The following is a 23,792-nucleotide window of genomic DNA, read 5'->3' as shown; positions in this document are numbered from 1 at the left end:
AGAACGCTGCCTTATATGTGCCATTAATAATAGTCTGAATGAGGGACATTGATGCTACATTATCTGGGACCCATGGAGGAATATTTATAATTCTAAACTTTGTTCAAATATAATACGAGTAGGCTCTACAAATCTGAAATTCCATATAAAGGAGGCAATCTCTAATACATGGCCATTTTCTCAAACATGAAAATAACCATTACAATTCAATAAAGCTTTACTACAGAAAGTACAGAATTAACTTAATTAATTTCTTGGGCTGTATTTTCAAGGAGATAGGTTATTTAAACACAATTTTCTAGGTTACTCATGTGAACTTGTGGTTATCAAACAAAAGTCATTAATTGTGCTGAGGAGATGGCTTAGTGAATAACAGTGCTTGTAAAAGTCAAAAGTCCTGAATTCTAATCTCCAACACACACACACACACACACACACACACACACACACACACACACACACACAAAACAAAAAAAAAAAACAAAAATGAAAAAAAACCACCAGGCATTACTACATAAGCATGTAACCCAAAGAATAGAAAGTAGAAACTGCCAGATGCCAGGAGCTGACTAGCCAGCCATCTAGCCAAAATTGGAAGTGACAGATTTATAAAGAGACCCTGCCTCAGAAATAAGGTGAAGAAACTGATAGGGAAATATATTTGATAGTCTCCTGTACTCATCAAATGTGCATTCTGGAAGGGGACATGTGGGGACACCTGTTCTCATATACCTCTCCTCAAACACAAATACAGTATGTTTCTAGAAGTGTAACTATAATTCCAAAGGTGTACATGTGCCTGATAAAAAGAATTCAAGAGTTTACAAAAAGGAAAAAGATTCTTTAATCAAAAAATATACTATTCTTTAAATAAAGGTTACTTTTTGCAAATTTTTCTTTTAAACAAGTTTCTAAAGGGGATTAGCAAATGGCTCAGTGGTTGAGAGCACTAACTGCTCTTACAAATGACTAAGATTCAGTTCCTAGCACTACAAAGCAGCTTATAATCATCTGTAACTCCAGGTCTAGGGGTTCCCATACCCTTTCCTTTCCTACCCCATAATCAGCATCAAGCATGCCCAGGCACATATGCCTTTCTTGCTAGGATAGGTGGGTGATCAAAAGTGATGATCAATTCCTTGCACAAATTTCTCCTCTGAGGTTTCTGATATTAAAAACTGTTGATGAGTAAGTATACTTCCTAAAGATTTAAAGTATAGCTAACTGGTTGTTTTTCATATATAAAAGTTTAAATCTGTGATTCATTCAAAATTTTTATAATATTGTCTTCTGATATAAATAATAATAACATAATTGATCCTCTGCCAGTAAAATAACTTGCTGAGAAAGATGCCTTGCTTGCTTACACTCTGTTATTCTATAACAAGATGCTTGGACATGAATGTATGTGGGGTCTAGGGAATAATTTGCTTTTCACCTGTGATATGTAAAATGATTCATAATGTAAGGGAAATGGGAAACATGATTTTTTTACCTGTCCTCATTGTAATCATTTGCTTGGAAATAGAATGTGACCACATTGTAATTTTTATACTGCTTGAAAGATTTTTCTGGGATATATAAACTGTAAGAGGAAAACTAATAATACACAGAAGGTATATACCTAGATGGAGGTAAGAAATAGAGAGTTGAGAGAGAAAAGACAGGAAGACCCTAAAGGTATGTGTGTGTGTGTATGTGTGTGTGTGTGTGTGTGTGTGTGTTTCTCTTTTTCACCAACCACAAAGAGTTATGTCTAAGCAATAAAGGATTTATTTTGACTCATAGGTTGAAAGAAAATAGTGCTAAAGCTTGGGCAGTGGGAAAAGGAGAACATACTGCATGGCACAGTCAGTTAGCCAGCAGATTTGACCATAACCAAATTGCCGCCAGTTCTAATAAGTCTTAATAATAAAAGCCAGAAGTTAGATTCCAGTGCCTGGGGATTCCCTGGGAACTGTTACAGAGCATCCCATCCAAACAGGAGCCAAGCACCCCAGCTCCCAAATCTTCTCTTCCACTAAAGGAACCAGGGGACCAGGTGGGAGGCTAATCACCCCAGAGTCTTGGTCTTCTTCTTCACCCATGGGACAAGAACTAGGACGAGGAATAGAACTACCAGAGTATTGGACTTTCTAGCACCCACTGAAAGGGAACTCTGCTCTCCTAACCACCAGACCAGTAAGGGGCTCTTTCTGCACCCACTAGAAGAAGAGATGGGAAAGAAACAATACAAAAACACACACAGCAACAGAAAAGCAAATATGACAATGCCAGATTCTAGGGACTCAACAACAGCAAGACTCCAACATTCCAGTGCAAACAAAGCAGAAGAGAATGACCTTAAATGAAAATGATAGAGGCCGTAAAAGAGGATATAAGAACATCCCTCAAAGAAATGGATGAAAAATCAAACCAAAAATGCAAGAAATGGAAGAAAAAACAAACCAAAAAATGCAAGAAATAGAAAAATAAACAAAGCAAAAAATGCAAGAAATGGAAGAAAAAGCAAACCAAAAAAATGCAAGAACAGAGCCGGGCAGTGGTGGCGCATGCCTTTAATCCCAGCACTCGGGAGGCAGAGGCAGGCGGATCTCTGTGAGTTCGAGGCCAGGCTCGACTGACAGCCTCCAAAACAATACAGAGAAACCCTGTCTCGTAAAACCAAAAAAAAAATGCAAGAACTGGTAGAATGAACAAACGAAAAAAATTCATAAAATGCAACAAATGGACAAAAAGATAAACAAAAAATTGGAAGAAACAATTCAAACAGTGCAAGGGTTGAAAACTGAAATAAAGACAATAAAAAAAAAACACAATCTGAAGAAAGACTGGAAAAAGAAAAGCTGGGCAAACGGTCAGGTACTGCTGATACAAGCATTATCAACAGAATACAAGAGATGGAAGAGAGAATCTCAGGTGTTGAAGATACACTAGGAGAAATGGATTCATCAACCAAAGAAAATCTTAAGTCCAACAAATCCTTAACCCAAAACATCAAGGAAATTTGGGACACCGTGAAAAGGTCAAACCTAAGAATAATAGGTATAGAAGAAGGTGAAGAAAACAATCTCAAAGGGGCAGAAAACATATTCAACAAAATCATAGAAGAAAACTTTCCCAACCTCGAGAAAGACATGCCTATGAAGGTACAAGAAACTTACAGAACACCTAATAGAGTGGATCACAAAAAAAGTCCCATGCCACATAATAATCAAGACCCCAAATATACAGAATAAAGAAAGAATATTAAGAGCAGCTAAGGAAAATGGCCAAGTAACATATAAAGGCAACCTATCAGAATTACACCTGACTTCTCCATGGAAACTCTGAAAAACAGAAGGTCCTGGGTAGATATTCTACCAACACTAAGAGACCATGGATGCCAGCCCAGACTATAATACCCGGCAAAGCTCTCAATCACTATATATGGAGAAAACAAGATATTCCATGACAAACCTATATTGAAGCAATATGTATCAACTAACCAAGCCATACAGAAAGTTCTGGAAGGAAAACTCCAACCCAACAAAGTTAACTACAACCAGAAAAACATAGGCATTAGATAATCCCACTTTACCAAAAGCCAAAAGAAAAAAGGGGTGGAATTCCACACAAAATTCCACCAAAAGCAACCATTACAGGAGACAGCTTCCTCAACATAACACCTGTAGTACAGACAGTGAGATCAACAATTAATAAAAGGGACCTCCTGAAACTGAGAAACTTCTGTAAGGTGATGGACACAGTCAGCAAGACAAAAGGGCAGCCTACAGAATGGGAAAAAATATTCGCTAATACCACACCTGACAGAGGGCTGATATCCAAAATTTACAAAGAACTCAAGAAGCAAGTGTCTAAAACACCAAAGAATCCAATTAAAAAGTGGGCTAAAGAACTAAATAGAGAATTTTCAATAGAGGAGTCTAAATTAGCTGAGAGGCACTTAAGAAAGTGCTCAACATCCCATGCCATCCAGGAAATGCAAATCAAAACAACTCTGAGATACCATCTCACTCCTGTCAGAATGGCTAAAATCAAAAACACCAATAACAATTTATGCTGGAGTGGATGTGGTGAAAGGGGAACACTCCTCCACTGCTAGTGGGAGTGGCAACTTGTACAGCCACTTTGGAAATCAGCACGGAGATTCCTCAGAAAAATGGGAATAAACCTACCACAAGACCCAGCAACTCCACTCTTAGGCATATATCCAAACGATGCCTATTCATACAACAAGAATGTCTGTTCCACTATGTTCATAGCAGCATTATTTGTAATAGCCAGAAATTTGAAGCAACCTAGATAAGCCTCAACCAAAGAGTGAATAGAGAAAATGTGGTACATTTACACAATGGAGTACTATTCAGCAGAAAGAAACAATGGAATCCTGAAATTTACAGGCAAATGGATGGCACTAGAAGAAACCATCCTGAGCGAGTTAACCTAGTCACAAAACATGGCATGTACTCTCTCATATATGGATTTAAATATAGATCTGGGGAGTGTCAGCCTACAATCCCATGGCCAGAGAGCCTAGGAAACAGAACCTTCATTCAGTGGCTGATGGAAGCAGAGGCAGACTCCCATGGCTAAGCACTGAGCTGAATTCAAGAAAGCCAGTAACATAGAGGGAGGATTGCTGATGACCAAAGTGATTAAGACTGCGCTGGTTTAACACCCAGAAAAAGCTGACCTGACAAGGGGTAGCTCTTGAATCCCAGACTGATGGTGGGAATCCAGCATGGGACTGATCAAGACCTCCTGAATGTGGGTGTCAGTGAGGAAGCCTAGGCAATCTATTGAGCGTTGGGTAGTAGATCAGCATTTATCCTGGGTATACAAATGGACTTTGGACTCCCATCCAACAAGGAGAAATGCACTCTCACACTGAACTCTTGGGGGGAGGGTCTAGGCCATGCCCAGGATGAAATGACAGGCTATGGACACACCTATGGAGGGTCTCACCCTCCCTGGGGAAATGATAGGATATGGGGGGGGGTTGGTGGGAGGGCACAGCAGGAGGGGAGGGAAAGATAGAGGAACCTGGAATTGACATGTGAAGCAACCTTGTTTCTAAATTAAATTTAAATATATATATATATATATATATATATATGAAAGACAGAAGTCAGATAATAGGGAAAATTCTGAGAGATCAGAGAGATGAAGGAGCAAGCCACAACCAAACTTACTTTGCTAACTTCCCAGATGAAAAGAGAGTGAGTTCCCGTTTCCTTCTGCCTATATTCCTCTCTGCCCAGCCATCTTACTTCCTGTCTGTCTGTTTGCTAGTGGCAACTTCCACCCTCTGATCTTTAGACATGCTTTATTTGTACAAACAAGATATCACCACACCAAACACTACTGTTCTATTAAAGGAACATGGCAACAAAACAACTCCTAATGACATTCTGTTATCCTCATAGATCATTGAGTTACTCAGTTATCATCATAGAAGCTTCCTTCTACAGTGGATGGGAATAAATACAGATACCCACAGCTGGACAATGTACAGAGAGTGAGAAAACTTGGAACACTCAGTCCTAAATGTGATTTCTTCATCACCCCTCCCCCCCCCACACACAAGGTTCAGAGAACCCTGAAGAAAAGGAGGTAGAAAGATCATAAGAGCTAGAAGGAATGGAAGACACCAAAAAACAAGGCCTTCTAAACACAGAAGTCCAGTATACATATGAATTCATACTGGCAGCATGCACATGGCCTCACAGGGTCCCAGAACTGAAAGTGAAAGTGGACATAAACCCCCATCTTTAACCCAAAAGCTATTTCCAATTGATTGCCACTGACAAATGAAAACTAGGACTCAAAATTTCAGAGAACTATCCCAAGAGAAGTCACATAGGGAGTCCTAAATACAGCCTTATCTCTTTCTTTCCTATCACTCAGAATATCTAACTACTAGGCAATGTCTTTCCCATCTCTTTGAATATGTAACTACTTCAGAGATAATAAACTGAAGGAGAAATTTAGGGTTATGTTGATGAATAGTCTCCAAAGACATTCATTCTTTTTTCCTTGACAAATATGGGATAATGTATAAACACACAGACTAGAGGGTGTAAGGCCTTATGTTGGTGATTTCTTTTCAATAAAAGAATGCATGGCCTGGCAAATTTTCTTCATAAAATATTCCTAAATTCTTTTGTACAATTTGAAACCTAACATGCATGAACCTATGCACTGAACAGAGAATAATTATTTTAATGCTGGAAACATGATTTGCATATTAGGAAAAGCCTAATAATACCAATACATAATATTTTAATATACATCTTCTAAAACAAATGAAAGATATGAAGTAAACATAATCTAAGTTTAGAAGGAAAAACAAATAGCCCAAATGAACCATCAGAATGTCCTTTGTGGTTGTTTAGTTTCTAGTAACATTGCAATTCTATATGACTTATTTAAAAACAGATTTATTAGTAAGTAGATGTCAAAAGTATAAAAGAACTAATATGCATTGGCTTGGACAAAAGTTACATTAAAAGCATTCATTATATGAAAGTCCCATGTGATATCATCATTACCAATTCACTAATGTAAGAATTTCTCATAGTAGTAGTTTCCAAGCAGATTGGAATATTAAATTTAATATTTACAAACCATGAGGCAAATTACACATTTAAAAGCCACCAGATTATACTAGAGAAATGCAATAATGAGTACTTAGTTTATAAAACTTGAAATAATATGGACAAAATTAATAGGGAGAAGTAGCACAACATCAGTAATAAAACTATACTATTGAATAAGAAAAATATTAAAAATCATGATCCTCCTCCGGACCCCCATCCGATCGATCTTCTGGGTTGCTCCTGGCATCCAGAAGACATCAGCCCTTCCAGGCCCCAATCTCCTGAGATCCCAGCTAGAAGACCCGCCCACACAGGAAAGTCATCAGCCCTTCCAGGCCACAAACTCAGGCGATCCCAGCTAGCTAGGAAAGATGTCAGCCCTTCCAGGCCCCAAACTCCGGCGTTCCCAGTCAGCTTCAGGAAGGAAGGAGACCAGTGGAGACAGAAAGACCCCACCAGCACCCACTGGAAGAATAAATGGGAAGAAGACAGAGTAAGAGCTCACTCAGCAGTCAAAAGACCAACATGACTCCACCAGAATCTAGGGAACCAACGCCAGCAAGAACTGAAAAGCACTACATAGCAGGGGAGACAGACCTTAAAAATCATTTTATGAAGATGATAGAGACCCTCAAACAATTGAAGGATTGAAAGCTGAAATAGAAACAATAAAGAAAACACAGAACAAGGGGATGCTGGAATGGAAAAGCTGGGTAAATGATCAGGAACTACAGATGCAAGTATCACCAACAGAATACAAGAGATAGAAGAGAGAATCTCAGGTGTTGAAGACTCATTAGAGGATATACAGTCGTCAACCAAAGAAAACCTCAAAACCAATAAATCTCTAACACAAAATATCCAGGAAATATGGGACACCGTGAAGAATCCAAACCTGAGAATAATAGGTATAGAAGAAGGCGAAGAAATACAGCTCAAAGGTACAGAAAAAATATTCAAAAAAATCATAGAAGAGAACTTCCCTAACCTAAATAAGGATATGCCTATGAAAATACAAGAATCTTACAGAACACCAAATAGGCTGGACCAGAAAAAGAAGTCACCTCGCCATATAATAATCAAAACATCAAACCTACAGAATAAAGAGAAAATATTAAGAGCAGCTAAAGAAAAAGGCCAAGTAACATATAAAGGCAGACTTATCCGAATTACACCTGACTTCTCAATGGAAACGATGAAAGCCAGAAGATCCTGGACAGATGTCCTACAAACGCTAAGAGAACAAGGATGCAGGCCAGACTACTATATCCAGCAAAGCTTTCAATTACCATAGATGGAGAAAACAAAATATTCCATGACAAAGCCAGATTTAAACAATACGTGTCCATGAATCCAGCTCTACAGAAAGTGCTAGAAGGAAAACTTAGATCCAAGGAAGATAACTACACTCACAAAGACACAGGCAATATATAATCCCACTTTGCATAACACCAAAAGAAAAAGGGAGGAGAAACTATATAAAATAACTGCACCACCAATAAATCAAGCACAAACAAGAATCAACAATCAATGGTCATTGATATCCCTCAATGTCAATGGCCTCAACTCGCCTATAAAAAGACAGAGTAGCAGAATGGATACAAAGACAGAACCCATCCTTCTGCTGCATACAAGAAACACATCTCAACATCAAAAACAGATGGTATCTCAGGGTAAAGGTTTGGGAAAAGGTTTTCCAATCAAACGGACCCAAGAAACAAGCGGGTGTAGCAATCCTAATATCTAACAAACTAGACTTCAAATTAAAATCAATCAAAAGATATGAAGAAGGACATTTCATATTCATCAAAGGAAAAGTCCATCAAGATGAAGTCTCAATTTTAAACATTTACGCCCCAAATACAAAGGCACCTACATTTGTAAAAGAAACATTACTAAAGCTTAAATTGCACATAAAATCGCACACACTAATAGTGGGAGACTTCAATACTCTGCTCTCACCGCTAGACAGGACCTCTAGACAGAAACTTAACAAAGAAACAAAGGAACTAATAGAAGTTATGACCCAACTGGGTTTAACAGACATCTATAGAACATTCCACCCAAACACAAAGGGATATACCTTCTTCTCGGCGCCACATGGAACGTTCTCTAAAATTGACCACATAATAGGAAACATAGCAAATCTCCACAGATACAAGAAAATTGGAATAACCCCCTGTATCCTCTCAGACCACCATGCATTAAAATTAGAATTCAACAATAACACAATTCGCAGAAACCCTACAAACTCATGGAAATTGGACAATGCTCAATTGCACCATCCCTGGGTAAAGGAACAAATAAAAAAAGAAATTAAAGTCTTCTTGGAAATCAATGAGAATGAAGACACAACATATGCAGACATATGGGACACTTTGAAAGCAGTGCTAATAGGAAAGTTCATAGCACTAAGTGCCCACAAGAAGAAACTGGAGAACAGTCATACTAGAGAATTAGTAGCACAGCTGAACGTTCTAGAACAAAAAGAAGCAAACTCACCCAGGAGTAGCAGACGCCAGGAAATAATCTAATTGAAGGATGAAATCAATCAAGTAGAAACCAGGAGAACATTGAGAAGAATCAATGAAACAAAGAGTTGGTTCTTTGAGAAAATTGACAAAATAGACAAACCTCTGTGCAAACTAACCAAGAGACAGAGAGAGAGCATGCTAATTAACAAAATCAGAAATGAAAATGGGGACATAGCAATGGACTCTGAGGAAATCCAGAGAATCATCAGGGCATACTTTGAAAATCTGTACTCCACAAAATTTGAAAATTTAAAGGAAATGGACAATTTCCTGGATAGATATCACTTGCCAAAACTAAATCAAGAGCAGATAAACAATCTAAACAGACCTATAACCCTCCTCAAAGTATTCCACACAATAGAAGCAGGAGGATCACTGCTAAACTCTTTTTATGAGGCTACAATTACCTTGATACCCAAGCCACACAAAGACACAACTAAGAAAGAAAACTATTGACCAATTTCCCTCATGAACATCGATGCAAAAATACTCAATAAAATACTAGCAAACCGGATTCAAGAAAATATCAGAAAAATCATCCACCATGATCAAGTAGGCTTCATCCCAGGAATGCAGGGATGGTTCAACTTTAGAAAATCTATCAATGTAATCCACCATATAAACAAACTGTGAAAGAAAAACCACATGATCATCTCACTAGATGCTGAAAAAGCCTTTGACAAAATCCAGCACCCCTTCCTGATAAAGGTCCTAGAGAGATCAGGGATAACAGGAACATACCTGAATATAATAAAAGCAATATACAGTAAACCAACAGATAACATCAAATTAAATGGAGAGAAACTCAAACAATTCCTCTAAAATCAGGAACAAGACAAGGCTGTCCACTCTCTCCATATCTCTTCAATATTGTACTTGAAGTCCTAGCTATAGCAATAAGACAACAAAAGGAGATAAAGGGGATACAAATAGGAAAAGAAGAAGTCAAGCTTTCACTATTTGCAGATGATATGATAGTTTACATAAGTGACCCGAAAAACTCTGAAAGGGAACTCTTAGAGCTGATCAACACCTTCAGCAAAGTGGCAGGATACAAGGTAAACTCAAAAAATTCAGTGGCCCAATTATATACAGACGACGAAGTGACTGAGAAAGAAATCAGAGAAACCTCACCCTTTACAATAGCCATAAGCAGCATCAAATATCTGGGGATAATGTTAACCAAGGAAGTGAAAGACCTGTATATCAAGAACTTTGAGTCTTTAATGAAAGAAATCAAAGAGGATACCAGAAAATGGAAAGATGTCCCATGCTCTTGGATAGGTAGGATCAACATAATAAAAATGGCAATCTTGCCAAAAGCAGTCTACAGATTCAATGCAATCCCTATCAGAATTCCGGCACAATTCTTCACAGACCTGGAAATAACATTAATCAACTTTATATGGTAAAACAAAAGGCCCAGGATATCCAAAACAACCCTATACAATAAAGGAACTTCAGGAGGAATCACCATACCTGATTTCAAGCTCTATTATAGAGCTATAGTCCTGAAAACAGCTTGGTATTGGCACAAAAAATAGGCAGGTAGACCAATGGAACTGAATTGAAAACCATGATTTTAACCCACACACCTGTGAACACTTGATTTTTGACAAAGTAGCTAAAACTATACAATGGAAAAAAGAAAGCGTCTTCAACAAATGGTGCTGGCATAAATGGGTACTGGTATGCAGAAGACTGCAGATAGATCCATGTTTATCACCTTGTACAAAACTTAAGTCCAAATGGATCAAAGATCTCAACATAAATCCAGCCACACTGAAACTTTTAGAAGAGAAAGTGGGAGATAGTCTTCAACGAGTTGGTACAGGAGACCACTTCCTGAATATAACACCAGTGGCACAGACACTGAGATGCACAATTAACAAATGGGACCTCAGGAAACTAAAAAGCTTCTGTAAGGCAAAGGACACAGTCAACAAGACAGAAAGGCAGTCCACAGAATGGGAAAAGATATTCACTGATGCCACATCTGACAGAGGGCTAATCTCCAAAATTTACAAAGAACTCAAGAAGCAAGTCTCCAAAACACAAAAGGATCCAATCAAAAGGTGGGGTACAGAACTAAACAGAGAATTCTCAATAGAGGAGGCTAAAATGGCCAAGAGACACTTAAGAAAGTGCTCAACATCCTTAGCCATCAGGGAAATGCAAATCAAAACAACTCTGAGATACTATCTTACTCCTGTCAGAATGGCTAAAATCAAAAACACAGAAGACAATTTATGCTGGAGAGGATGTGGAGAGAGGGGAACACTCCTCCACTGCTGTGGGAGTGTGAACTCATACAGCCATTTCAGAAACAGTATGGAGATTCCTCAGGAAAATGGGAATCAATCTACCACAAGACCCAGCAATTCCACTCTTAGGCATATATCCAAAGGAGGCAAATTCATACAACAAGGGCATCTGCTCCACTATGTTCATAGCAGCATTATTTGTAATAGCCAGAACCTGGAAGCAACCTAGATGCCCCTCAAATTAACAGTGGATAGAGAAAATGTGGTACATTTACAGAAAGGAGTATTATTCAGCAGAAAAAAACAATGGAATCTTGAAATTCACAGGTAAATTGATAGCACTGGAAGAAACCATTCTGTGTGAGGTAACCCAGTCACAAAAAGACAAACATGGTATGTACTAACTCATATATGGATTTTAAATATGGATCAGGAGAGTGCCAGTCTGCACTTCCACTGACAGAGAGTCTGGGAAACAGGAAAGGACCTAAAAGATATACATGGTACCCAAGAGAAGAGAAATGAGGCAAGATCCTCTGAACAGACTGGGGAACACGGCAAGGGGTGGGGGGAGGGGGACCTGGGAAATAGAGAGGGGGAGAAGTGGAAGAGAGAGTAGGACTTGGAGGAACAGGAAGGTCGACTGGGGGGGTAGGATAGAGGGAAGAGGGAATCATAGTTTAGAAGACAAATCCGGCACCATTGTGACCTCTAGTGATCTAAACAGATGACACCAATTGGCAAGCTAAGCAATAGTGTAGAGACCACCTCGAATGCCTATTCCTGATAGTGAACTTGATGTTTATAACCATCCTGGAGCCTTCATCCAGTGACTGATGGAAGCAGAGGCAAACACCCACAGTTAAATACTGAACAGAACCCAAGGAACCCAGCGACAGAGAGAGGAGTGATGAGCAAATTGACACAGAATGGGCTGGCAAAACCAGTAGAGACAGCTGATCTGAACAGGGGGAGAGCTCTTGGACCCCAGACCGACACCTGGGAGGCCAGCATGGGACTGATCCAGACCCCCTGAATGTGAGAGTCAATGAGGAGGCCTGGGTTACCTATGGAGTCCTGAGCAGTGGATCAGTGTTTATCCCTCGAATACTAACAGACATCTTGTGTCCATAACACAAAGAGGATTGTTCTCTCTGCCTGGACTCTTAGGGGAGTGCCTGGACCCTACCCTGAATGAAATGATAGACTCTAGATATCCTCTATGTGGAAGGAATTGGCAATAGGGTGGGAGGATGGGGGGGGAATGGTGCGGGGGTGCGGGAGGAGTGGAGGGAGAGGGAACTGGGATTGACATGTAAAACAAGCTATTTAAAATTTTTTAAAAAGTTAAAAAAGAAAGAAAGAAAGAAAGAAAAGAAAAATATTAAAAATCATAATTAAATTATTGTTAAAATACATCATTGGAAAAATGACTGATCATATACAAAATAATATAAAAACAAGAACACTGGAAATTCTATCATCAGTTTCTAGGTGCCAACTCTTGTTCCAACCTTTCTATTTCATCAAAGCTACAGCACCTTTTCACTGAAGGAGATGTCTAAGAAGAGATTGACATTGATGCTGGACACTTTAGAAGTTGTCAGTTATAAAAGCAGAAATCACACAATTCCAATTAATGACAATATGGTAAGTATAGACTTGAAATATATTTTCCACAAGTAAAATGGCTCAAAATTTCAGCCATGATGAGAACAATAGATGGTAAACTGTAAAATGTCTAAAAACTACCTAAAATAATCAGGAATTTTGTTATATTAGTGTTCCTTTTGTGAAAATATTCTTTATATGCTATAATACTGTAGGCATGCTAGTGTGTGTATGTGTGTCTGTGTGTGTGTGTGTGTGTGTGTGTAATATGTCAGGGAAATGTCTTTTAAAAATGAATGTAGTTAAAATAACAAGAAAAAAACTATTGGAAAAATCAAAGGATAAAAATGATGATCTAGAAAGACCATGTCCAAGTATGAAATTTCAAATCACAGGTAATAAAACAATAAGTTAAAAAGTTGTAAAAATGATAGAACACAACATTCCAAAATGATGACTAACAGAGACAAAAAAGAATTATTTGAAAACATTTAAATTGAATTATGTTTATTTTTATAATGTGTTTTCATGATTGTATTTAAAAATTGTGTCATTCCCAAGAAATAAGTTTGGAAGTGCTGTTCCTGTCTGTATGCTTCAAAACCCTTGGTCAGTTTTTACAGGGATTATTTTTACCTGATTGTTTAACAGAATAACCTGTAAAACCAGTTATTCTTACCTATTTTTGTTTTCTATGTGTCAGTATTAAAAGGTACAAGGTCCTTTAGTGGTGGTGAAAGCCTTTAATCCCAGCACTTGAAAGATAGAGGTAAGAGGATCTCTGAGTTTGAGGCTAGTCTGGTCTACAGAGAGAGTTCCAGGACAGTGAGGGCTACAAATAAAACAAAACAAACAAAAAATAAAAAGGGTATAAGGATGGGGATACAGCTTCCTAATGGGCTCTGAGTTCCATTTCTAACATCCCCAAACAAAGTAAAGAGAGAATATTAAAGAAATGTACATCTGGTCAAAGTGTAAAAAATAACTGACAATAGGATGCCCACTTCAATTGACACATCCATAGCACCAACCCTCCATCCAAAGTTTACAGGATGTTGTAGAATAGGGGACAGAATAATTGTAATAGCCAGAGGATCTTAAATCTGACACAAGATTGTATCATATAGATATGACAAGAAAGCTACAGCTGCTTAAACAAGACCATCTCAATGAAACCACTTGACAAACCATTATGGATGGGGAAACCTTACCCGGCCCCAGTCATAGATGAAGAGCTCAAGGCAATGAATGGCCACTGAGAGAGAATCCCAGGAAGAGTCTCCTGATAGATGATGCAACCCCAAAGGGTTAGTCCTAAACACATATACACATGAACAACACTAAACAGACTCAATAGATGCCATACCTATAAATGTATATATGTATATATATATTATGCTGTCTCTTATACAATATAAACTATAATTGTTATATAACATATTACACATATATAAAACTAACGCATACACATATAAAACAATAATCAGTAAGTCATGGATCTGAGAGCTGAGTGGGATTTGGGGGACAGGAGAGAAGTAGAAGGCAGAGGAAAAGGAGTGAAAATACAGTATTCATGTAGGAATCTTTTAAAAATTTAGGTTAAACAATTATTTTCTTAAAATTCACTGCTATGTATTGACTGCATTATATATAGTTTAATTGCCCCCTCATTCTCACTTTGTACAGGATAAATTCTATAGATATGAGGAAACTCTGTGGTTATTCTATGTGTAAATAGTACAAGGGATATCAAGCTACAATGAAGTTTGCACATCAGATGATTTTAAAAGATGAATATTATCCTAGTGGGACTGATCCAGTCCCATCAACGTATTAAATCTTGGTTTAAGAGTCAGTTAGAGAAGTTTAAATTTCCAAGTAAATATGAGAAATTCTCCATTGTTAGCCAGGCCAGTGATGATCCAATCTACCAGAAAGGCAAATGTCTAACATCTGCGATGGGCTCTAAGGGATATTTGTGAAAGAGATTATCAGTGGTTTGCTATTTGCCTCAGTAAACTAACAGAATAACAATAACTAATGTTCAAAAATGAGACGCTGCAAGAACAGGAATTCAAGATGTATTCTAGACTGAATAATACAATTATAAAAAAGGACAAGTAATTTATATGTTAAAAATACAAGTGATTCTTGTAAAATAATTTTAATAACAAGGACAAAATTATATTATAACATTAGTCACAAGGAACACTAATGAAATGTCCTCATGTAATAAAGGCTCCTTCCTCACAAATCCAATCATATTAGTATAGCTTATAAATATAATTTATTTCAATCTTTTATATGCTGATACTTCTACACTTACTTCATGAGACACAGCAACTGATCAGCCTTGTTATTTAATAAAAGAATGTTCTTTACACAATGGACTATTACTCAGGTGTTGAAAAATATCATCATGAAATTGGCAGGCAAATTGATGGAACTAGAAATACTCATGCTGAACAAAATAAACCAGCCCCAGAAAGACAAACTTGTAAGTGTATATTAACTGTTAAGTAAATGAAAATCAAGCTATAATCCATAGACCCAGAGCAGTTGGGTAAATAGGAGATATGGGGGGAATTCATACATCCCCCTGGGAATGGGAAATTGATTATATAGGAGGACTGTGGTGACTGGGAACTGGATGGGAACATGTGGTTGGGGGGAGAGTGTTGGGAGATATGGCAGGAATTGGGAGACATTAAGGGGGTAGTGAGGAGACCCAGTACAGTAGAAACTTCCTGGAATGTATGAAGATGATCCTAATGAAGACTCCAAGTAATGGGGGATATGGAAATTCAACTGGTGATCTCTTGTAGCCAGGTAAGGCTTCCAGTGGCAAGACTTGATTTCATTCAATTGAGCTGTTGGCCAAGGGTAGGGGGTCCCATGGAAACCGCAAAACAACTCAGGTCTTAGTTTGTGTTTTCATTGCTGTGAAGACATCATGACCACGGCAACCTTTGAAAAGCAAACATTTAATTGGGGTAGATTGCTTACCGTTTCAGAGTTTCAGTCTATTATCATCATGATGGGGGGCATGCTGGTATACAGTCAGATGTGTTACTGGAGCTGAGAGTGATACATCTTGCATGCAACCGGAAGTGAATTGACAATCACACTTAGGAACACTTGAGCAAAAGAGCACTCAAAGTCCACTCCCACAGTGACACACTTCCTCCAACAAGGCCACACCTCCTAATAGTTCCACTCTTTTGGGGGGCATTTTCTTTCAAACAATCAGAAACAGCAAAAGCAGAAATAAAAGATTTGTAATATTTTATTTACAAAGTAATCTACCTTTTATAGAATTATGAGTTTCATTACATTGTCAATAAATGGTAACAGGATATTAGACGCTTCAACTAATTGTTACCTCTTTTCACAAATTTGAAATTTTCTTTTAAATTTTTCTAAACACACAAAGTAAATACTTACACAAAGAATAATATGTGTGTAATACAGTATCATACTAGAATAAGAACAGCCCAGAAAAAAATAGACAACATGTTCACAGGGATTTGTATTCTTCTCTTTCCCACTTGAAACCATGAACCTTTTATGAAGTGTAAAGAAAGGATAATACCAGATTTAGAACAGCCAGCACTTGTACAGTAAATATACTCAAGTACTCTGATTAGAGAGGTAATGTAGGATTCTTTACAATCTGAGCTGTAGATTGATGTTTATAGGATTTATCATCAAACAGTAAGAAATATGTCCTGGGAGATAATGAAACTGGATCCTAGTAATTATCAGTTTTGTAGATTTAAGCAATATTCTGATGTACAAGATTTCTAAATGAAAGTGAACTAATTTGTTCCAAAGATGCACAGAAAATCTTAAAAAAATATTTCATGTTTCAAAATTTAGAACAGATGAATTTACTCATAATCAAAATTTGTATAATATTTCATATTCTAAACAATAAACCCTATGCAAATAGGAGAATCTACTTGCATTTGGACAAGAATACTGCTCTGTCAATAATCAACATATTTATTCATATCATATTAACTAAAAGCCACTCTTTATGTAATATTATGTATGTATTAGCATGTATATAGACATACCTATGCTCCCAGATAATATGCACATGTAGTCATGGAAATTCCATCTTTAATAATAATGTGTGGCAACTAGGATAGCTCCATGTAATGTTTAGAGTATAAAACACAGTAAATTCTCAACCAAATTATAAACAAAGGTATTTAAGGCATGTCAAAAGATAAACAGTACAATTTATAATAAAAAAGAAGCAAATGACAAGAGACAAAGATAAATATATTTATATTAAATAACTATAAGGAAAAGCAAAGTTAATTTTCCAGTGAAGAAGACGGTTTGTTTAATGATATAATCTAACTCTTAAAAACGTCTACCGATTTCCTAGAATGTTTTGATGATATGAGCAAAATGAGTAAATAATTTCTCAAGTGTGATATATCGAGGAAGTAGACCAGTGAAACAAAAAGAGTAATATCACAGCACACAAACAGAAAATTCACATTTAGACAGAAATCTCACAGTTTACATTGCATTCATGTTTAAAATTAAACAGCACTTTTTCACATTTTGAAAATTTCACCCCTAAATGTGGAAAGAACAGCAAGCCAGGACTTTAATATATTTTTTCCAACCTGGAACAGCTGCAAAAAACAAATCTTGCTGGAGATAAGCTTGGTTATAAATATCAACACTCCTTTTAAATAAGGGAGTCCAGTTTTCATACCATCTGCTTCTTTCTAAACAGGGAAAACCATGAAAATCATCAACCAGGGCATTCCTTTCAAAGAAAGCATTTCAAAATGAATGTAGTAAAATGCCTATAGATTATTTTCAGCCCTAGTCTTTCCACTTGCCTTTGGTAGCTCAGATCAAACATATACAAAAGGATTTCGTGAAAGTAATTTTTATTCATGAAGAAACTACTTAAATGAGTCAAGGAAAAAATATATTACAAATTTTTCATGTAATGGTCACATTTATAATCACTGGTTGGAATTAATTTTTCTTTAATATGTAAGATTTCTTTTTACTTTGTCTCACTTTTGTTACCTCTACTTTTTCTAAAGTTATTGAAGTTTATTTCAAAGACTTGCATGTCTTCTGTCACAGCACAAAAAAAAATGAAGACTCCAATAGAAGACTTCTTTTAATCTAGGCTCTGACCTATTCAGAAAGCCTGCCTTGGTCTCTTTTAGCACAGTATGTTTTTCTTTTCCTAAAAATAGATTTTTTCATATAATATATCCTGATTATGGTTCCCTTCCTTCTACTTCTCCCAGTTCCTTCCTACCTCCCCTCCCATCTGGATCCACCTCCTTCCTGTCAGGCATTAGAAAACAAACAGGCTTCTAATGGAAAATAGTAAAATAAAACATAGTGAGAGAAAATAAAAAGACACACAGGAATAGTACAAAACAACAATCAGAAGAGAAAGAGTGCAAGAAAAGACACAAGAAACAGATATAGATGCAGAGACCTTTTGCTCACACACTCAGAGATAGCATAGAAACACAAAACTTCAAAACCATTAATATACACATAAAGATAAAACTCAAAATCAACAAATGAACAGTTTGAAGAGATAAGTAAACGCCAGCACCAAATGATATTGGAATCTACAGAGTATTTTATTTTATTTGTTTGAATTTTTATTGCTTTACCCTTTCTTATTTTTCGGAGAAAGGGTCTTGCCAAATAGCTAAAGTTGGCCTTGAACTCGCTATATAGCTGGTGCTAATCTTAAATTCACAGTACTTTTGTTCCTGCTACTTCCTAAATATAGAGACTGCAAATGTGTACCATCAAATGGCAAGGAATTTAAAATAACTAAGACTAATATGCTAAAAATTTTAATGGATAATGTAGACAATAACAAACAAAACTGCAAACCAATATTCCTAATGATCACAGATGGAAAAATACCTGTAAGGTATAAAAGAGAGAAAAAATAAATGAATAAAGATAAAATTTGAAAGAAAAAGTCCTGACATGACATTATAAAACAGGATTCACCAAAGATGCTATTGAGTTTGTTGTTTGTTGGTCACTACTGCAGGGCATGTGACCTATCCTGAAGAGTAGAACGAGATAGGACAGGGGCTTTGAATATTGCTAAAGAAATATGAAACAGAACTCTGAAAATTAAAGCTGAATTTAATTCTAAAGCCTCCTCATTCCTGTGGTCTAGCTTCCATGGTACAAGATAATAGGATGCAAGCTGCCAAGGTTGGGAAGCAATTAATTGTCTCAGCCAGCTATGACAACTATGAACCATATCAATGATTAGCCTGACAAGATATTCATAAAGATGTGGTAAGTGGCACTCACATGTTGGTGATAGCCAACTGCTGTCTAATTGGATTTAAAGCCCACTCAAGAGGAGGGAAATCAAGGCTGGTACTAGGAACCTAGCCAGTAATGTTCCAGGGCTAGTGAGGTCGTGGAGCTTAGAAGAGAATACACCACTGCCACTTTGTTAGGCAACATAATTACTAACTACATTCTAAATAATCTCTTTTTACTCACAGACAAGTGTAACTATCATCTGTGACTACAGACACCTCCTTTTACAACAAATGGAGACGATCAGAGACAACTGCAACAGGAAACAATGCAGAGATCAACAGCTCATGGGAGCCCCAGCCCAATGGACACATCTACATCACAGCTCTTGCTTCTATCACTCAGGGAACAATGCAGAATAGGTGGCTAACAGACTGTAAGAGTCAGAACACCAGGAAGTCTGCTGTGAAACATGTTTTCATAGAAATAGCTATATAAATAAGAACATCTGAACAATGGTACTATTAACAGACATGCTAACACAGACAGGGGCGGGGGGATCAAATGGGGTCACATTCCTGGACCAGGAACTATAGGCAGCTGATGACTGCTGAGAAAGGGAAAGTGCTTCCCCAGGGGCTGAGCCCTTTTCTGTTTCTTCAGCAAGAACCCTCATCGCTGGTATGAAGGCAGATCTGAAGTCACTGCTGGGCATTTTCTTACAAAATTGATCATACGCTTAGCATTGAACCACCAATTGTGTTATTGGTATTTACCAAAAGGAGCTGAAGATTTATGTTCACACAAAAACCTGCACATAACTGCTAACATTCAGAATCAACCAATATATTCATCAATTTTAAACTATGATACTTCCACACAAAGGAGTCTAATACAAACAAGGAAGGCATGGCCAAACCCCAAACAACTGAACAGAAACTATCTATTTGATGAAAGAGAACAGCATGAAAAAGCTATTATAATTTTTCTTATTTATAACTAGCAAGTCAAGCAATGGGTTTCATCACAGCTATTTTATGAGCACTTTCTTCTTACTGATGTTCCTCTACCACCTCCCATTACTCTATTCCTCCTACATATGAACAAAAACATGTTGTGTTTGTTTTTTCTGAATCTGCCTAGCTTTGTTTAGCATGATAACTGCCAGTTCAATCCATTTTTCTACAAGTGCAATAATTTAACTTTTCTTTGTAACTGACTAAAATTACATTTTGTGGATCTACCATATACTCTTTATCCATTAATCTGTTCATGGACATATACATTGGTTCTATTAGCTATATGAATAGGTGCATAGTCAACATGGATGTACAAGGGCCTCTATAGTAGTACTGATAGTCCTTTGAGTATGTACACAGGAGGAGTATAATGGGTCACATGATATTTCTACTTCTAGTGTTTTGAGAAACCACCATATTGACTTCCATGGTATCTACAGCAGTTTACACTCCCACCAACAGTGTATAAATGTTCCTCTTACACCATACCCTCAGTAGCATGCATCATTTTCCTGATGACAGCCATTCTGAAAGGAGTGAAACGGATTCTCAAAGCAATTTTACTTTGCATTTTAATGATAGATAAGCACTTCATTCTTGTCAAATAGACCAAAAATATACATTAGGACAAAAGACAGCTTGTCCGTAAATGAAGCTTGGAAAACTGGACAGATCCAAATGCAGAAGACATTAGGTACTTATCTCTAATCCTGCACAAAAATAAACTCCCAGTGGATCAAAGACCTCAATATAGGACCTTAAGCCCTGGAATTTCTGTGGGGAAACACTTGAAGATACAGAGGTAGGACAAACTTTCTTCAAGAGGACTCCAATTACACAGCAAATAACCCTAAAGTTAAGTGAAATTTAAAACTGTACAGCAAAGAAACTATCATCAGTGTGAACTGACAGCCTATAGGATGAGTGAAACTCCCAGCTATACTTCAGAGAGGGCTTAAATATAGAATATATAACTAACTTTAAAAATTAAAAACACAAAATAATCTGTCTGCCAATACATGAGCTAATGAATAGAATAAAGAGTCCTAAAAAGTAGAAACAAACACTCAGTAGAGATTCTTTTCAGGGTTTCACACATCTCATTACTATAGCTATGTGACATTCAGTGCCAAAAGCAAAGTTATGGAGATAACAAAAACTAAAAGTATTGCCCAGGAGTTGTAAGCCCTAGGATAGATGAAGATGCAGGAGACTCCCAGAGCAGTAAATATCTTCTGGTGGACATATGTCCCTATGCACAGGGATGTAGGGACATATGGGTTAGGAAACATAGAATTAACAGTGCCAACAGTGAAGCCTACAGAGCTATGAGCTTGGAATTATAGTGCACTACCATGCACTCCTCAGGCTAGCATATACACACCACTGTCTGTGGGATGTGTATCACAGATGAGGCTACATGTGTGTTAGGACAGGAAATACATGATAAATCTCTGTATCATTGTCTCTACTTTGTTGTAATCCTAAAACTGATCACAAAGAAGTTTTATAATAGAAGACTCAGAAAAATTACTTCTAGAAAATACCAATTAAATTTAAATTTTTTTCTATTAAGAAATTGTATCATTCTTACATTACTTAAGATTCTTGTTAGTAAGCTAGATTATATTTCATGATTCATTCTCACCGAAACCATACAGAATTCTTTTAAGGACTAGTTAGTGGAGGCTGAGTAAAAGCAGAGTCATCACATACTGTATTTACTTTTATTACTGCAAGCAAATAACCTTACAAGAATTTAACTTGGTTCGCTATTAAGGGCACAATACACTATGGCCCTGCAGGCATTGTGGGAAGTGCGTGTCACAGTGTGACAGCAGGAGCATGATGTTGTTGGGTTATATCTCCACGGACCAGGAATGACAGACAGGGCAGGAAGCAGCACCAACATACACATCCTGTGGCCCGCTGAGTTACTTGTTCACAGTATCTACAACTCCCAAAGACTGTACAGCCTCCCTACAAAACACCAAGTGTTCAAATATATGAGGTTTTTGTGGCACACTTCACAATAAAATCACAATTATACCTTACATTCTTGTTGATGACAGCCATAATAAGCAAGATAAGTATAAAATATCTGACTTATTGAATACTGATTAATATTACAAGTTAGAGAATGATATAGTGTTGATGGAAGACCTTTGAACTGAAGAGTGACCTTTTAATACATATAGATGGTGACATTTTAATACAGTTCAAAAGAAATAGAATAGAACAGGGATCTCAAGCTTGCTGAAGTGGGGGGAGCCTGGAACTTTCAAAGGCATGAGGGCCAAGCCTGGAACAAATGAATGAGGACAAGAGTAAAGAAGAAATTAGAAAGAAAACAAGGGGACAGGTACAGAAATTCTAGCTTGTTTCAGAGCTTTGGCTTTCAGCTTGAATAACTAGAGAGCCACTGACAGGCTATGAATCGGCAGTGGGAAGGAAAGTTATAGTCAAACCAGTAAGAAACTGACTTTATGCTACATTCCTGCTCTATAACTCCTTTGAAGCAATGTGTCAATAAATTAAGGAAAAGTAAATGTAATGTTGTATAGCTAATTTCATGTTTACTAATTAATATATTGTAACATTGATTAAAACCAATAAGTAATTACCAAATATTGTAATCTTCTAAAGTATAATAATGTACCAAGTATCAAGAGACTACACGCCAAATATGGTAATAAGTCGGTACACAGTAGTACAATATTATTTAACAAATAAGTTAAATAAAAATCCACAGCTTATGAATCTTGATTTATTTTAATATGTCTAAATTACACAGAATAAATACATGTAAAACATTTTCTCATTATAACTGTGCCCTCTAAAACAAAAAGCCATGTTCATAATCCAAGTTCATTGCTAGGAGCAAATAATTCAAACCAAGAAAAACAAAGTGAAATGAAACAAGCCACAAATCAAAACACTTTTTTCCAAATGTTTAATCAAGAAAACATACCTTACACTGTGTCCTTGATGCTGCCAAGTCTAAACTCTGGAAAGCAGCCAAACAGAGATGTTTCCCAAAGCAAGGTCTCAGAAGCTGTGCTGCATTCCAGGCAAACTCAATTTCAGTCACCAAAAATTACATTCTTGGTTGATTTTTCTTACTGTAATTTAAAATGAGAATACATGGACAAATTAAATGGATGATTTCCAGTTATCTAATTGACTAAAAACAAAACACGTTGAAGGGGCTGGAGAGAGAGGTAAGTTGGCAAGGAGCTTGCTGTGCAAACTTAAGGTCTAGACCTGGTTTCCGGAATACATGGAAATGCTAGGCAGAATAGGGGCCCATTAGAAATCTCAGTGCTGGGAAAAGAGAGAGAGGATATCACTAAGGCAAGCTGGCTAGCTGAACTAGACAAATCAGTGAGCTCTAGGCTCTAGTGTCCAACCCTATCTGGTCATATTATGTGGAGAGAATTGAGGAAGACACATGATGTCAGCCCT

General features: G+C 37.1%; 1 protein-coding gene across 2 annotated transcripts in view; it reads right to left on the bottom strand.

The window, feature by feature from the left end:
• Triqk (triple QxxK/R motif containing) overlaps positions 1 to 23,792 on the bottom strand; it is a 62,295-nt gene that overhangs the window by 26,242 nt on the left and 12,261 nt on the right. For both annotated transcript variants that reach the window (XM_040741105.1, XM_040741113.1), the window contains exon 2: positions 23,299 to 23,449. The gene's annotated coding sequence lies outside the window, so the exon portion shown is untranslated. The remainder of the gene's footprint in view (positions 1 to 23,298; positions 23,450 to 23,792) is intronic.

The sequence above is a fragment of the Mesocricetus auratus genome, unplaced genomic scaffold, assembly GCF_017639785.1.
Source record: "Mesocricetus auratus isolate SY011 unplaced genomic scaffold, BCM_Maur_2.0 Super-Scaffold_6730, whole genome shotgun sequence".
Classification (NCBI taxonomy): Eukaryota; Metazoa; Chordata; class Mammalia; order Rodentia; family Cricetidae; genus Mesocricetus; species Mesocricetus auratus.
Note: the sequence above shows the minus strand (reverse complement) of the source record. Positions and strands in the feature narration are given on the sequence as shown.